Source organism: Triturus cristatus, chromosome 11, assembly GCF_964204655.1.
Source record: "Triturus cristatus chromosome 11, aTriCri1.1, whole genome shotgun sequence".
NCBI classification, from domain to species: domain Eukaryota; kingdom Metazoa; phylum Chordata; class Amphibia; order Caudata; family Salamandridae; genus Triturus; species Triturus cristatus.
The window spans coordinates 568668115-568685248 of NC_140594.1; positions in this window are offsets into that span (position 1 = coordinate 568668115).

The window sequence follows — 17134 nt, forward strand, 5'->3', positions numbered from 1 at the left end:
CGGAAATTTCTCCTTAGTCTCAACATAGGGAGTTCGTACAAAAGGTAATGGGGTGTCAGGGACTACTTTGTGGATGGGCCAGTCCCAAGAGATGGGCCGAGTACAGACACATAATTATTTTGTTGTTCCTAAGTGGCTCATGCACACGTGTCTATTTCAGAACACGGACAGATTGGAAAGAACTCACCTACAGGCTTTCGGCACATATCCTGGCCCAGCATTGGAATATTCCTTGGGACTGCAATGTCATGGTACAATTTTTGTACTAATCCATGACTTAAGAAGGTAAAACTTCAAGACTCTGCACATCTTGATTTAGTACTTTAGAACGTCACTATGATTTATTTTGGGCTTCTTGGGTCTTTTCCATCCACCTCACTTCTTTGACTATTTGCCTACTCCACATTGTTTGGTTTGTGACTTTGAATTTGGGGTCTATTTTCCTGCCTTCTGGTTCACCTAGCTATTGGGTTTATGGTGAATATCACTGTACCAATGAATGTATGGAAACTTCACTACCTTTGGAAACCGAAATTCTTTGCTGGATCACTTTCTTTAGATGTGACTGGAACTAACACACATGAGCATCGTGATACTATTGAACCACGTTTGTGACTGAATTTGTACATTTTGATCAGTTTTAAGTGTTCTATAACTTTACTCCAACAGCCTTGAAAAAGTTACATCGGTAACGAAACACGTGTCGGCTGTTTCTGGATCACCATTCTACTGAACTTTGAATACGTTATTACTTGTTTTTGTTGCACGAGGAAATGGTGCATTGCATAGGGACCATTTATGCATCTTTGTAATCAGAATATTGTAAGTTTAAACTACGTGTAGTCATGGAATAACATGTGCTATGATTACTATGTCTTCACGATAGTAGAAATTGGTGCACTGTAAAGGGACTATTTACTCATGTTGTGAACATTGGAATCCAGAATTACGTGCAAATTAAATTAACTATGTGTTATGACCGAAATTTGTTGGTACAGTACTGTTTATTTTTGAACATTGGGGGACAGTCAGGATTGTGAGCACTAATACTGCTGTGTTAAACTTTACCTCTCACTATACTGTGTGATACTGTGATTCTCTACACCAGAGTGCCGGGATAGTACCCAGTTAGAAATCGTGTCTGATTCAGAGTTGAACAATGTGTTTTGGGAGCCCCACCCTCCCAGCATCCCGGACATCCAGTCTTGGGTTTGTGCTTTGTGTAGCCTGGGACATGGCATGGCCTTCCTTTGTGGATGGGGCATACACATGTTAGTGGTATGAGCATTGTTTTTGAGTGTGGTGGTGTCCGGTGAGGGCTTGGGGGTAGGTGTGTGCATTTGGTGTAGTTGGGGTGTGGATGCCATTGCCCCCATGTTACGTAAGTTGTTTGTGTACTCACCAGGCTCTGCAACTCCTTCGACTCCGTGTACTCCCACCGGCGGAAGCAGGGCCATCACCTTCTCCTCCCAGGGATGGTAATGTACCGGTCTGCGGGGCAGCCCACCTCCAGTGATGTTGCTCTGGGCGTAGTCCTCGTTCATTTTGCGCTTGACTGCCCTCCGCAGATCGTACCACCTGGCTTGGCATTCATTCCTGGTCCTTCTGATGGGCGCAACAGCATTCACCCTATCGACGATCCTCTGCCACAGGCGTGATTTTTCGGCTATGCTGGTCTGTCTGACCAATGTTCCAAAGAGCTGTGGCTCGACTCTGATGACTTCGTTGACAAGGATGTCAAGCTCCTCCCGTGTGAACTTTGGATTCTTGTCTGTGGGCATAGTGTGGGGTGAGGGTGTGGATGGTTGTGGGTGTGTGGGTGTGAATGTGAAGGTGTGTGTGGGAATGTGGAGAGGGGATTTGTGTGAAGGAGTGTGTGTGAAGGTGTATATGTTAAGGTGTATGGGTGCAGTTGTTGGGGTGTGCTCTGTAGCTGTAGTGAGTCTGTTGCAAAGGCTCATGGTTTGTGTGCGTGGGCCCTTTTTATTGGTCCATTTGTGGGTGGGCCTGAGTTAGAATTTTTGGTGGGTGTGTTATAAGAGGTGGTTGTGAGTTTGGGCCTCTATTTACCTGTTTGGATGTGCCAGGTCAGTCATTTGGATGTTTTTTGTACTGTAGACGTGTTTTGTGGTGTTGTGCGAGTCGAATTGACCCTCCTTGTGTTGTTTTACAGTGTCCTGGTTCAGTAAGAGTCGTTTTCGCGTATGTAAGGTGTGTCCATACGCGATGTTGTTGTACCGTGCTCGCATACGCAATGTTGTTGTAAGGTCCGTACATACGCGATGCTGGGGGGCGGTGCTGGGGTATGGTGCATACAAGTACGGTGCTGGGGTACGGTGCATCCAAGTATGGGGCTGGGGTACGGTGCTGGGGTACAGTGCGTCCAAGTACGGGGCTGGGGTATAGTGCTGGGGTACGGTGCATCCAAGTACGGGGCTGGGGTACGGCGCTGGGGTATGGTGCGTCCAAGTACGGGGCTGGGATACGGTGCTGGGGTACGGTGCATCCAAGTACGGGGCTGGGGTTCGGTGCTGGGGTACGGTGCATACAAGTACGGGGCTTGGGTACAGTGCGTCCAAGTACGGGGCTGGGGTACGGTGCTGGGGTACGGTGCGTCCAAGTACGGGGCTGGGGTACGGTGCTGGGATACGGTGCGTACAAGTACGGTGCTGGGGTACGGTGCGTCCAAGTACGGGGCTGGGGTATGGTGCTGGGGTACGGTGCGTCCAAGTACGGGGCTGGGGTACAGTGCTGGGGTACGGTGCGTCCAAGTACGTGGCTGGAGTACGGTGCTGGGGTACGGTGCATACAAGTACGGGGCTGGGATACGGTGCTGGGGTACGGTGCGTACAAGTACGGGGCTAGGGTACGGTGCGGACATGGGGGGGTACGGTGCTGACATACAGGGGGTACGGTGCTGACATACTGGGGGGACGTGCGGACATACGCGGGGGAGGGGGGGCTGTACGACTCGTATCCCGGGCACAAGTTTACCCGGGATATGAGTGGTACAGAGTCCGCTCCGTACAGGACGTTTTACATACGCTTGTATATGCGGAAGGGCGTTACGTATCGTACTTGTGCGCTTGAACTTCAGTTTTACGATTTGTATGTAAAACTGTCCGGGTACGTCTCGTAGACCTTTTCCCGAAGCGATTCGTATGTATTTTTCACGTACGAATCGTACTTCACCGGTGGGATGGGACTTGTACGATTCGTACGTAAAAATATACGGATACGAGTCGTACGGGAAATAATTTGAATAACAACGTTATTATCATTTTATTTTTCCTTTTTCCTGCTCTGAGAGCAGTGGGGCGAAGCTCTTCTGCCTTAGCATGGGATATGCCCCTGGTGTGTAGTAAATTTAGGTTAAGATTATCTGAATGCCTCTAAGACGTATGTTGATGTGTTGCTTGGGTAGAGCTGTTGAACTGGCAGCACTTTGCCAACTATATACAACGCCATACCCCTGAGGTGATAAGCTGCTCTGTACAAATGCTGATTGATTGATGTGACTTTGATGTTCTGGTGTGCAGTCAGGGAAGCTATCTGTTGTGTTTGGGAAAAGAAGATAACACATCTAATTAATAAGATGTTGTGTAGTGGGTATTGTTGCAAAAATTAAGTTCTTGTGGGATAGGAGGTAGGATCAAGGAATGTTTGTGTGTTTGTCTGTAAATGTACGTGTACACATATGTTCCTCTTCACCGGAGTGATTTCGAATTGGCGCCACAGTAAGTTATGGTTGCAAGTACTAATAGGATAAAATGATTATGTGGTGATATTTCAATTTATAAGATGCAATTGAAAAAAAAAATATGTGGCAATTATCTGCTTAAATTGTCCTCATTCACATAACAATACCATATGCATACTTGAGGTACAGCTCCTTCAGAATAAAAAAAAAGCAATAATCCTTCAGCTTCAAAAATTGCTGTTGCAGGATATCAGTGACACAGCACATTTCAGGCAAGTTTCTTTGTTACTCTCTCCAGCAACATCCCTTTACAGTGTTGCCAGTTTGTATGCATGCAAATGACAGCAAGGTCTTATGCAGTATGCAAGGTGAGGATCTCAGTACAGCCTTTCAAGTAGGACATTTTCTAAATAAATGTGCTCCTCAGAAGCCATAAACGCCTATGAGACACCTCCTCCCTGAAATATTGAAGAAATGGGGTATTAGACCCTACGGGGTTCATTGAACAGGCATGGAATCAACCTCCGCTGAAGATGCATCGTGAACCAACTCTAATCTTTGTTTTGACTACACCTCTGATCAGATTTCAGCCCAAGATGTATTCTATAGTATCCTCAGTAAATGCGGCACTTTGAAAATAACCATAAATAGCTCAGTAAATAACTGCATTAAATTATCCTGGGAAATACCATACAAAGGTCAACTTTTGCGCTATACAAATGCTAATTAGCAGTTGCTTTAGCAATTGCATATAGGTTTAAATCGTGCACATTTTGTACCATTATTACTGACCCGCAACCTGCTTATAAATATATAGTTGGTAACAATTTTTGTAAATATTGCCCTGCCAACCCCTCCTCCTGGAACTACCCACATAGTGTACTTGGAGTCCTGAAAGTGGGCAGAATCGGACTGGGACAGAAAATATGTCAGGCCACCAAAATAAAGTGCCCACCATTAGCGAATTAGATAGCTACAAATGTGGCCCACGTTTGCAAATAGGGTCAGTTTTGAACTTGTAAAGACATACTGCATAGGTGTTTTATAAGGTGTTTGTTTATAGCAATATCAGAAATATCAGCAGAAAAAAACTCTCCACCAGACCGTAAAACAGACCCACACACAGCCCAAAAAAGCCCCTCACAATGACATGTCAGAGCAGCCCTACCAGCACTGCCAGATTGCCCTATGTGCATGGCCACTGGATTATACAACTTTGCCGTCGCTGCGTTTTCTGCATAGTTATGCTGCATTATCCATCATCTGCTGCAAATTTTATCAACAAAAAATGCTACTTCTAGCTCAAATGGATCAAAAGTTAACAAAAATGCACCACACATGTTTCCACAGAATCACTGACAAAATATCGACTACAACAATATCGAAGTACAAAAATATCGTGACAAAAATATCGAAGTCAAGAATATTGACATCCTATCCACATCATGGTAAGTACAAAAATATTGAGAGAAAAAGTTTGATGTGAAAAATATTGTTGTAAAAAATATCGTTTTTTTAAATGTTAAAAAAATAATGTAAAATAAAGTAAATAATACATCTAATTAAAAGAAAAATAGTTACAATCATTTAATAATGTTTAAAAATAATAACTAATACATATAGGTGCCGATTCCGATCCTGTAAAACCCGGGTATGAATCGTCGTACGGAGCATATTCTCCTTACGACTCGTACCCGGGAAATCCACCTTACAAACCAGCAAGTACGATTCGTACAGAAATACCATTTCCTTACGATTCGTAAAAAACACCGTACGGCTAAAAAATACCTAGTATTCTGATCCTGGACAGCGCGTACGCGACGTCCGCACGGAGTCAGGCAGCGTTTTACGGACCAGCAAGTACGATTCGTGCCTACGTCACTCCGCACGGCTTACATTTTACGGCAGCCAAAAACTCCCAGGAAATTGAGTATGACGCGAATAAGGAGCCCCGGTACGCGACGGACAGCCATGGACCCCACCCTACGTGTCATCCTGGCCCTCCTAGCCTACGACCTGGTGCCCCGAAACCGCCGCGCACGCCGCAGAAGGTCAGAACAACACCCAGGGGCAATGGGGGGGGGGGGCGAGGGGCAGGAAACATAACACCTACCCAATTTAAAAACTACTATATTCTGTACATACATTACCTCCAGGGTCTGGTCACTTCGGGGGGGCGTGTCCAACAATCCCTGCATCCCACAACAACGGAAGTGGATGTGGACGCGTACCCCTACGTCACCACTAGATTATTGATACGATCCATAGCGTGGGTACGGTCCGTATCACTATTGTAGTGGTGACGTAGGGGTACGCGTGGTACGGACCGTACCCACGCCCTCAGAGCGTGGGTACAGTCTGTACCACCATTGTAGTGGTAACGTAAGGGTACGCGTGGTACGGACCGTACCCACGCTCTGAGGGCGTGGGTTCGGTCTGTACCACCATTGTAGTGGTGACGTAGGGGTACGCTTGGTACGGACCGTTCCCACACTATGAGGGCGTGGGTACGGTCCGTACCACCATTGTAGTGGTGACGTAGGGGTACGCGTGGTACGGACCGTACCCATGCCCTCAGAGCGTGGGTACGGTCCAAACCACGCGTACCCCTACGTCACCACTACAATGGTGGTACGGTCCGTACCACGCATACCCCTACGTCACCACTACAATGGTGGTATGGACCGTACCCACGCTCTGAGGGCATGAGTACGGTCCGTACCACGCGTACCCCTTCGGCACCACTACAATGGTGGTACGGATCGTACCCACGCCCTCAGAGCGTGGGTACGGTCCGTACCACGCGTACCCCTACGTCACCACTACAATGGTGGTACGGACCGTACCCACGCCCTCAGAGCGTGGGTACGGTCCGTACCACCATTGTAGCGGTGACATAGGGGTACGCGTGGTACGGACTGTACCCACTCTATGAATGCGAGGGTACGGTCCGCATCACCCGTACCCCTAGGGCACCAGTACATTTATGATACAAGGCGTACACACGCCACGAATGTTGGCTTAGGGCCTGGTGCAGCATATAACCAGTATATTGGGGTGTGTGTATGCCCAGGACAGCAGTGTACTGCACCAAGGGTGTGGGTGGCTGGGTGGGTGGCTGCCTAGGATTCCCAGCAGTGGACAAAGACATGTGAGGTGTGGGTGCCTATCACTCCCAGCAGTGGACAGAGACATGTGAGGGGTGGCTGCCTAGGAATACCAGCAGTGGACAAAGACATGTGAGGGGTGGGTGCCTATCACTCCCAGCAGTGGGCAGAGACATGTGAGGGGTGGGTGCAGAGGAATACCAGCAGTGGACAGAGAAATGTGAGGGGTGGGTGCAGAGGAATACCAGCAGTGGATAGAGACATGTGAGGGGTGGGTGCAGAGGAATACCAGCAGTGGACAGAGACATGTGAGGGGTGGGTGCAGAGGAATACCAGCAGTGGACAGAGACATGGGGGTAGGTGCCTATCACTCCCATCAGTGGACAGAGAAATGGGGGTGGGTGCCTATCACTCCCAGCAGTGGACAGAGACATGTGAGGGGTGGGTGCAGATGAATACCAGCAGTGGACAGAGACATGTGAGGGGTGGGTGCAGAGGAATACCAGCAGTGGACAGAGACATGTGAGGGGTGGGTGCAGAGGAATACCAGCAGTGGACAGAGACATGTGAGGGGTGGGTGCCTATCCTTCCCAGCAGTGGACAGAGACATGTGAGGGGTGGGTGCCTATCACTCCCAGCAGTGGACAGAGACATGGGGGTGGGTGCCTATCACTCCCAGCAGTGGACAGAGACATGTGAGGGGTGGGTGCCTATCACTCCCAGCAGTGGACAGAGACATGTGAGGGGTGGGTGCAGACGAATACCAGCAGTGGACAGAGACATGTGAGGGGTGGGTGCCTATCACTCCCAGCAGTGGACAGAGACATGTGATGGGTGGGTGCAGAGGAATACCAGCAGTGGACAGAGACATGTGAGGGGTGGGTGCCTATCACTCCCATCAGTAGACAGAGACATGGGGGGGTGCCTATCACTCCCATCAGTGGACAGAGACATGTGAGGGGTGGGTGCCTATCACTCCCAGCAGTGGACAGAGACATGTGAGGGGTGGGTGCAGAGGAATACCATCAGTGGACAGAGACATGTGAGGGGTGGGTGCCTATCACTCCCATCAGTGGACAGAGACATGGGGGTGGGTGCCTATCACTCCCATCAGTGGACAGAGACATGGGGGTGGGTGCCTATCACTCCCAGCAGTGGACAGAGACATGTGAGGGGTGGGTGCAGAGGAATCCCAGCAGTGGACAGAGACATGTGAGGGGTGGGTGCCTATCACTCCCAGCAGTGGACAGAGACATGTGAGGGGTGGGTGCCTATCACTCCCAGCAGGGGACAGAGACATGTGAGGGGTGGGTGCAGAGGAATACCAGCAGTGGACAGAGACATGTGAGGGGTGGGTGCCTATCACTCCCAGCAGTGGACAGAGACATGTGAGGGGTGGGTGCCTATCACTCTCATCAGTGGACAGAGACATGTGAGGGGTGGGTGCAGAGGAATACCAGCAGTGGACAGAGAAATGTGAGGGGTGGGTGCCTATCACTCCCATCAGTGGACAGAGACATGGGGGTGGGTGCCTATCACTCCCATCAGTGGACAGAGACATGTGAGGGGTGGGTGCCTATCACTCCCAGCAGTGGACAGAGACATGTGAGGGGTGGGTGCAGAGGAATACCAGCAGTGGACAGAGACATGTGGGTGGGTGCCTATCACTCCCATCAGTGGACAGAGACATGGGGGTGGGTGCCTATCACTCCCAGCAGTGGACAGAGACATGGGAGGGGTGGGTGCAGAGGAATACCAGCAGTGGACAGCGTCATGTGAGGGGTGGGTGCCTATCACTCTCAGCAGTGGACAGAGACATGTGAGGGGTGGGTGCCTATCACTCCCAGCAGTGGACAGAGACATGTGAGGGGTGGGTGCAGATGGATACCAGCAGTGGACAGAGACATGTGAGGGGTGGGTGCCTATCACTCCCAGCAGTGGACAGAGACATGTGAGGGGTGGGTGCCTATCACTCCCAGCAGTGGACAGAGCCATGTGAGGGGTGGGTGCAGAGGAATACCAGCAGTGGACAGAGTCATGTGAGGGGTGGGTGCCTATCACTCCCAGCAGTGGACAGAGACATGTGAGGGGTGGGTGCCAATCACTCCCAGCAGTGGACAGAGACATGTGAGGGGTGGGTGCAGAGGGATACCAGCAGTGGACAGAGACATGTGAGGGGTGGGTGCATATCACTCCCAGCAGTGGGCAGAGACATGTGAGGGGTGGGTGCAGAGGAATACCAGCAGTTGACAGAGACATGTGAGGGGTGGGTGCCTATCACTCCCAGCAGTGGACAGAGACATGTGAGGGGTGGGTGCAGAGGAATATCAGCAGTGGACAGAGACATGGGGGTGGGTGCCTATCACTCCCATCAGTGGACAGAGACATGGGGTTGGGTGCCTATCACTCCCAGCAGTGGACAGAGACATGTGAGGTGTGGGTGCAGAGGAATACCAGCAGTGGACAGAGACATGTGAGGGGTGGGTGCAGAGGAATACCAGCAGTGGACAGAGACATGTGAGGGGTGGGTGCAGAGGAATACCATGAGTGGACAGAGACATGTGAGGGGTGGGTGCAGAGGAATACCAGCAGTGGACAGAGACATGGGGGTGTGTACATCATTATCAGACGACCACAACTCGATGGGTTTATATACGCATCCCTAATTTTCGACTATGTTGATAGTGCCATAACAACACATTGCTGACAGCAGTGTCCCACTCCCATGAGGATGGATGTCTTTCCCCCACTGCATGACACACCACATGTGGGTGTGAGGACAAATGACACATGCATACTCACCCCTGGCGGATGCATCACAATACACACACAGAGATCATGCCACAAGACTGCATAGTCATGTCAATGCCTACTAAACTAAGAGAGCCAAAGGGAACACACACTGTCACGCACATCCCAGGACTGATAGGAATGTACAGGTGCTGGGACAGCCACCAAGATGTTGTCTCTCATGGAAGGAATAGGGTGGAGTTCCCACAGATACAATGCCCACTATTGTGAGTCAGGTACCCAAATACCCTTCAGAACAAGTACCATATGTGTGTTAGGCTGGGATTACACACATGCATAGTGCGGAAAATGGAGAATTTCTCCATGAAGGCATGTCAACATACTCAATACACAAGTACAGTGACTAACAAAGATGGCACAGACGATGTAGCCGGAGACATTGCTGAGCAGGCATGGCCATAGTTGAAGGGATCCGTCACCAACAAAGGGAATGTATACACAGGTCAGCACAACAATTGTGCAACTCTCTGCAGGGAAGATATCAGGTCCCACGGAGGAAGGGACACTCCTTGGTACAATGTCTCAAAAAACAAATAACACACACGACCAAAGATCCTTTGCAGAGACCTTGTGATGGCACGCAGATCCCATGGTCCACCTCATGACCATCAGACTCGAACCTTTGCCAGAAACATAACACATTACCACAACCCCAACTCCTGGAGCATCAGCACCAACATCAATACCTGAAATGCAATAGTGTTCAAAGTAAAAAGAAAATGCTTTAATCAGCATAAAAATATTGTTTTTTCAAGAACACGATATACAAAGGCCAATGGCCAGTCCAGAATAGAAGTCCTTGGCGGGACGCATGGGCACGCATCTCCCCTAGCTTGCCTGCACAGTGGAACCCTCAGGTTCTTCGACTGGGGGGGCATCATGTGGGGAAGGACCAGGCACCGCAGGGACAGGAGGTGTAAGGGTAGGTGTGGTGGGTGCAGGGCCGGACGCCTCCACTACAGGGGGTGGGGCAGCGCCAAAGGTCGAGGTGAGCTTGGCGCTGCACCCTTCTGCCAGGGCGTCCAGAGTATCCCCGGGACCAGAAGAAACCACAGGCAAAAAGGAGGGGGGGGGGGTCAGAGGGATGGGGTGCAGCGCTTCTGGGGGAGGGGGTGGACATGGGGCGGAACTCAACTCCCCTACCCGGGGAGTGCCTTGCCCGCTTGCGGACTGGTGACAAAGTGGGGCTGAGACCCAGCTCAGACATGTAGCTCTCCTTGTCTGACTGTGTGGCAGGGGAGCCAAGGGGAGTGCTTTTGGAGGGACTGGGTAGTGAGGCATGCGGACTCAGACTGTGGCTGCGTGTATGTCTGTGTGCCCCAGACCCAGTGGGTGTGCCTTTATCCCCCTGAGTGCGCGTGCCAGGAGGTGTGTGCTTGCCCCTACGTGGTGGTGTGCTGCCTGTGTCTGGTGGGGTGCGTGCTTGGGAATGTCTGGGTGTGCATGGGACAGGCATGGGAGTGGGAAGTGTAAATGGGGCTGTGGAGGGGGGGGACGAAGCGCTGCAGGAGACTCACTGCTGCAGTCAGTGAAGAGTCCATGGACCTCAGCAACATCCGTTGGTCAGACATCGCTGCTGACATGCCCTCCATGAACAACACCATCTGTGTCAGCAGTGTGGTGTGGCCATGGAGGACATTCAGCATCAATGTCTGGCCAACCTGCAACTGCCGCTGAATGTCCACAGACTCTGCAGTGAGGGCAGCAGGGGTGACAGGGGCAGGGGGTGCGGTGCCTGGCACGAAGGAGACATGGTGGTGCCCTGCACGGACAGAAGGGACCGGAGCAACTGGGAGGGCGGTGATGGGAATGGAGGATGCGGGGACAGATGTTGTGCTGCTGCCAGGTGTTGTAGCAGCCTCCGCCCCCTCGATGAGTTCAGCCTCGGACCCGTCAGCGTCGTAGTCGGTGTCGCCACCAGACAGGTCCTCCGCCTGACTCCCCTCACCCTCCGTGCCACTTGCTCCCGCAGACTCGGCAGCACTGGTGGCACCGGTGCTGGATCCCTCCTCCAGGTACGTGCAGGTGTCTCCCTCGTTATCCTCCGATGATGCTGTGGGCAAGGTCAAGATACAGAAAATAATCAGTCACCTGTATACATCTGACACATGAGTCAAAACAAAATAGGTCACAGTGCATATCAGGCAATGCATCATGAGTAACATCTAGATGACTCCACACATATGTAAGCCCTGCACTCCCCAGTTGGTTGACCCACCATGCCACTTGGAAACAATGAAAAATAGGACACAACAGCCAAAAACTTGAATTAGAAATATACTGAGAAGCTAGTGTCTGGGAACAGTTGAGCACAGCAATACTATGAAGGCATGCCACCTCTTGTCTACTGTGAAAGAAACAGTATTTGTGCACCCAAGGCTAAATAACAGACCTCAATGCTGAAGGTGTTCCCACACTCAGAGACCTGTAAGTACTTTTGAAACCCAAACGAAATACATTTTGATCCCTTGGGAATCACACCACTTTACACAATCTACAAGTTTAGAATGTGTGAATGTGCCACTTTGTGAACAGAACACACATGTGCCTGTATAAAAGAAGTCACACAAGGAGGTGCACAAAACTACATTTACACAGTCATTGTATGAGCTGCCAGCCTTATTCAAAGAAGCCACTGATAGAAAGAAATGGGGTTTCAGAAAGTACATATACATGGGACCACGGCGGTCTGGATGACTTGACACGCGTAAGTTGGTATCAGCAACAACCAAGGACTTACCCAAATGCCACCACACTGTGGGAACATGGATATGTATAATCTGAAAAACAGTCTTATTCGAACTGTGCCTTTCTTTAAAATGTGCCAGCGTGTTCCCTGAAAGTGTAAAGGTTGTTTCTTGTGCACTTCCTTGGGAGACATCTGTCATGCAGGCACATTATTATCCTTCACAACAAAACATCAAAGTCAAGCATTGAAAACATGAAGACATGTTGACAAGTGTAGTGAGTGCGAAGGTACAAGACTTTTTGACTAACAACTTGAATCATTCCACCTGTCACATGGCCATCCGTACCATGATGACACAGTTGCCAACACATCTGACCCACTGCCTGTCATGTGGAGTGGCACACATGTCCAAACACAGGACAATGCATAAGCTAATGGGCCTGCAATTGTGTTGGAATAAGGCACACCTGCACTGAGGAGACACCCTCATGGCAAGCCAGAATGTCCACACAGATGTCAGCACACAAAGACAAAACTACGTAGCATCTGGACCACACACTGGTGCCAAAAATGGATGAGTAGGAATCATGTATTTAAACTTTTGACACATGCTGCAAAGCACAAACATTACACCTCGCACAACATCACTGGGTCACTGCATGTTGAGTGTCTGTCCAGACAATTATCACACACAGGTCAGACCTGGCAAGGAGACATAAGGTTTGGACATGTAGGCCTCGCCCGCACAAACCCCCCATACCTGAGACAATGTGATTGAGACAGATCAAGAAGTGACACCTCTTAATCAGGCTTTACTAAAATGTGCAGCAAGACTTCCCAAATGTACTCCACATCACCTCGTGAGGCTGCCAACACATATTTGTGACAAACAACCATCAACAGATAGTTGTGAATAGACACACAGGCACTGCCCAGTGTGAGTATGCACAAGCCAAATGGGGTCACCCTGTCCAGTGGACACATGTAGCACACTTTAGATAAATACAAATGAGGCCAGGGAACAATGCCACAGAGGCCAACCTATGCTGAACACACAGAGAATGGGCACAGTGTTGGATGATACACATGATTAGGAGGCAAGGGTGTCTCAGGGGACTGTAGTGGGCACACTGCTCCATGGTCCAGGAATGATCTGACTGTAACATGAGCAACCGTCCCGGCACTATGCATATCTCCCACTCATGCACATCATGTCTGAGGCCACAACATCGGTCATGCATGCTGCAAGTCTGCTCATTTGAAACCTCACACTCCTATGTTGAGACTCAGCATCAGTGCCAACAAATATGGACCCCCAAATGACTGAACAGGACAGGGCACAGGCAAGGTACCAACACATGTCACAGACCACGACCCACACATGATGCAGAAAGCAATGTGCACTTGGATTAACTGGGAGCCTAGACGACCATGTGCAATAGTGATTACACACAGACCAGGGAACACATGTCAAGGAGGGGAAGGGAGGAAGAACAGCACCGGTTGACTTGGGGGAACAGGATATGCACTGCACATATAAACCCTGGCAGTGTATCCAGGCGGCTGAGCACTTCCAAAAGCTGGTGACACACAACAAACACACATGTACCTACCCCCTCCTTGCTGCTGTCTCTCCTGCAACTACCTATCCATGTCAGGGAAACCTCACCTCCACGCCGTGGGGGCGTGGAGGTGAGTCCCCTAGCTGGACCTGGGCGATCCTCCGGGTCCAGCACCAGATGTCCTGCCACCGTTTTCGGACTTGGGCTAGGTGCCAACTGCGACCCTCCACCGATCTCACGGCCCTGACGGCCCGCTTCCAGATCTCCCCCTTCTCGTAGGCAGTTAGCTGTGAGGATGACAAAGTGAGACAACATCACTACACCTGCTCCATGTCAGAGAGACACACATTTGAACATCTTTGATATGTTGAACAGGGCATAGGATGCTGCCAAGGAATAGCATCTTTGTCATATGGACATTTGCCTCTGTGGAAGCCCCAATGCACTACATGGCATTGAAAGTACACAGGTAGCATGAGGGGTGCAACACACTCCATGATCATGGCACACACTGTGCATCACAAGCAACACCAGGCTGATGGACAGCACCTCCAAGCAGTTACATGCCCCAGGCCACTGACGCAACCTCAGCAGAGTACACAGACACACACAGGCACAGATCAATCACATGCCATTGGCAACAGCGGATACAAACCTCACTCTGCACATGTGCCACTTGCCTGTGGGGTGTCTCAGGTGTGGGGCTAGCTCAGCAAGTCAGTCACACAGCACGGCTTACTTCTCACATCAGATGGGTAGAGCTGTTGCCTCCTCCATGCAGCTGTGGTGCAACTCTTCACATAGACACTCATCCACATGACAAGGAACATTCACACACATCAATGTCCAGGGGGCGTACACATCACTTGGACACTCTCACCACAGCTCCACTCAACTCACACACATCTGTGGGTACAGTCACCTGTCACACCGGGGGGACCACTGAATCACCTCAGGACTATAGACAAAAAATGCCACAAAGGATTAGCCAGGCTGACTGTGTCATGCACTATGCAGTGAATGTCACAGTAAGCACAATGCAAGTGAGGAGTGCACACAGGAACTACATCATGCTCTGCATGGGAGACATAATCCATTCCTCCCCCTGGGACCCACTCTAAACAACATTGCACACCTGGACACAATGCCAGAAGTGACAGTCACAAAAAAGGTGCACAGTCAAAGGTAGGGGAGTCAGCACTCACCTGCTCTCCTGGTCTCCCATACAGGCTGGTGTACTGTGGGAGGATGACATCCAGCAATGCCTCATTCTCCTCCTGGGTGAATGGCTGGGCCCTCTCCACAGACCTTGACATGGTGCCAGAGGAAGCACAGACAGCAGCAGTGTTGTCAACAGGAAAGTTGTGCAGGCAAGTGCCCTCTCATGGGTTCTGGCTGACTTATATCTGTCTTGCTGAGGGGCATTCATTTGGAGGAGTACATAGTGATTGGTCAGATTCATTCGCATCTTACGTTTACTCCAATCCCTTTCCACATACACCAGTGACAGCATTTGCATCGTTCAAATTTTGAGCATCATGTCAAGTCAACAACCACTTTGCAACATTGTATTTTGTGGCCAACTGACTTTTCCAGGACACCTGATGGAAACATTTAAACTGAAAACTCTGTAACCATGAGAACCAGCATGCATTTAGTGCCTAATACTTGTCCCTTATGTGTCCCGAATGTAATTTTCTAATCCACACACAGGTACGGTGCGTTTCACACGTACCCCTACGGCACCAGTTCCACAGTGCGTTTGACACGTACGTGTACGCACTGGTAGTACACGTACCCGTACGTGTACTACCAGTGCCTACACGTACGTATACTACCAGTGCCTACACGTACGGGTACGTACTGGTAGTACACATACGTGTAGGCACTGGTAGTACACGTACCCGTACGTGTACTACTAGTGCCTACACGTACGTGTACTACCAGTGCCTACACATACGTGTATGCACTGGTAGTACACGTACGGGGTACGTGTACTACCAGTGCCTACACGTACGGGTACGCACTGGTAGTACACGTACCCGTATGTGTACTACCAGTGCCTACACGTACGTGTACTACCAGTGCCTACACGTATGTGTAGGTACTGGTAGTACACGTACCCATACGTGTACTACCAGTGCCTACACGTACGTGTACGCACTGGTAGTACACATCCCCGTACGTGTACTACCAGTGCCTACACATACGTGTAGGCACTGGTAGCACACGTACGTGTGTACGGTCCGTACCACGCGTGCTCCTACGGCACCACTACTATAGTGATACGGACCGTACACACGCCCTCAAAGCGTGTGTACGGTGTGTTTCACAAGCTTACACGGTTGATAGGATGCGCACACGAAAGGAATGGAGGTCTCAGACTCGCACAAGGTTGTACATCAAGTCATTGTCATTGCTGTCCTACATGTGCAGGGCCTAGGTGTGTCAGGCAGTGATATTGCACATGTCTCCTCGTGTATTTGCACAATTGATGTGTGATGACCTGTGTACACATGTCATGTGTGATGGGGCACTATCTGCCACACTTCCCCTTCACACTTTGCACATGTGTGCATGTAGTACAAACGTGTCAAGCACAGCATCACTGGTATGGCATAGTCACCACCACCCGCAACTGTCCCCTGATGCCAGGGACAGGGACACTAACAACTGACATTTAATGACCAGCGTACACCGATGTTACTATGTCATGTGTGTGTCATGTGTTCCCATGAGCTTGCTGTTGGTGTTCCGTCAACTGCATCTGCTGTTGCTGCATCCAACATGTGTCTGTCTGTAGATGGGCATGGCACACATCTACGCACACCATGCCACATGTGGATTTCCACATAACGTGTGTCTATATGCATTGAACATGATATTTTGACATGAGGACATATCTGCGACGTCTCAATGTCTGTGTTTTCTGTTTTCATGTGTACCCCTTCATCGCAATGTGTGTGATCTGTACATTTGACATTCCATGTGATCTGTGCGTCTAGCTTGCCGTCAGCTGTCTGTATGAGATGACATCCTTCAAATGCTGATATGTGGATGTATGTCACTCTTGTGATGTCTCTGGCTGACACTGGCCTACAGCTCGTTTCAGGGCATGTCATGTAGACTTGACAATCAACGGGTGTAGCTGGCTTTTCGTAGGAGTATCACCTGCCTGGCATACGTGTCCTGGATGTATTGCACAGACCAGACTCTGTATTTAGCAGATGTGTATTAGCAGTTGAGCATGTGCTCAGTTCATTGA